This window comes from Acyrthosiphon pisum, chromosome A1, assembly GCF_005508785.2.
Source record: "Acyrthosiphon pisum isolate AL4f chromosome A1, pea_aphid_22Mar2018_4r6ur, whole genome shotgun sequence".
Classification (NCBI taxonomy): Eukaryota; Metazoa; Arthropoda; class Insecta; order Hemiptera; family Aphididae; genus Acyrthosiphon; species Acyrthosiphon pisum.
The window spans coordinates 18073338-18074942 of record NC_042494.1 but is presented as its reverse complement, the minus strand read 5'-3'; the positions used below and the strand labels follow the sequence as shown (position 1 = coordinate 18074942).

At 31.1% G+C, this 1605-nt stretch overlaps 1 long non-coding RNA gene across 1 annotated transcript; it reads right to left on the bottom strand.

The window, feature by feature from the left end:
• Positions 1-1321, bottom strand: LOC103311635. Its single transcript, XR_511269.3, has 3 exons — positions 1191-1321; positions 127-251; positions 1-56 (listed from the first exon to the last, which is right to left on the bottom strand). It is a non-coding gene; the product is annotated as an uncharacterized LOC103311635 (long non-coding RNA).
• Between the last annotated feature and the right edge of the window lie 284 nt (positions 1322-1605).

The window sequence follows — 1605 nt, the reverse complement described above, 5'->3', positions numbered from 1 at the left end:
CCCCATAGTACACCAGTGAATAATGTAGCTTTAGTTAACATTGAAAATAATGGTTTCTACAAATATAAAATCATTATAATATTTAGACAAACATAAGTTATGAAAAAATAACAGTAATATATTTACCGAATCAGCAGTAAAAAAAATAAAACACTAAAAAATAAATCAAGTTTAATATAAATCCAAAAATGTTAACTGGTATAATATTAGGATCATTCATAAGTAATCCATTTTTGATCATAAGTATGGACCTAAACAAATTAAATTATAGTGATTAGACGAACAAATAAATTAAAGGTATAATTGCAGTTTAGCTACCACGCGATTTTTTCAATTTTTTTTTTTGAAACATATGTATTTCAACGAGTTAAGAACGATGGTGCAAAAATAAATTTGCGCAAATGATTAGTTTTGAAGTTATAAACTTGCGAAGTTCACTATTTTCGGTGTTTTACTCATGCGCGCAACACTTTATTTTAACGCTCTTATATAACGAATTTTTAAATTATTTTATAATTATTTTATGTTAACTGCGTAATCACTGCCTATATACTACGACATCACTTACCCTGTTACCTACTTAAGGTGGTGTTGCACAGCAAGTCGGGGGATATTTTCGATTTGCGGAGCGGAGCGACGGCGCCGAGGAGCGTAGCGACGAGTGCCGCTAGCACCGCATCACTGTACGATGTGTTTTCAAATTGGTGGCTCGATGCAACAAAAATGAAATTTTTTTAACCCTGTGACCCACTTGGGGAGGTGTTGCACAGCAAGTCGGGGGATATTTTCGATTTGCGGAGCGGAGCGACGGCGCCGAGGAGCGTAGCGACGAGTGCCGCTAGCACCGCATCACTGTACGATGTGTTTTCAAATTGGTGGCTCGATGCAACAAAAATGCAATTTAGTTTTACACCATTGTTTTAAACTTGTGCCCGTAATAAAAATTTAAATTTGTGATAGGTAAAATATACACGCTACGCGCTGGAGTAGTGTGGCGCGCATGCGTATAAACGCAAAATCGCAAACTTTGGAACGCTATAACTTCCAAAATAATGATTTGCGCAAATTTATTTTTGCACCATCGTTCTTAACTCGTTTAAATACATATGTTTCAAAAAAAAAAATTGAAAAAATCGCGTGGTAGCTAAACTGCAATTGTTCCAAATTAAAACAATTAATATAATACTTACATAGCCATACCTCCAACAAAAGGTGTAGGATCAACATTCTTGGTGCTTTTATTTTTTATTATATCTCGACATATGAGACTGAAACAGTGAAACATAAGCTATTCAATTTTAAGAATTTTAAGCTAATCAATAAATATAATTTTTTACGTTTTTTTGTCTTGTTTTATTAAGGTTATAATAGGTTAACTATTGAAAAGAAGATAAGTTTAGTATTAATAACTGGATAAAAAAGGTTTATAAATATAGATTTTTTTTAAAAATTAAATATAATATCAATATGTAATTATGTAACTCGAATAAATAAATACATAATATGTAATATGTACCTATACAAGGTGATTCTTTTATCACGAAACACTCATTATTTAAAAAATTATTAATGTTTTTGAAAATATTTTTTATCCTTATATTATTT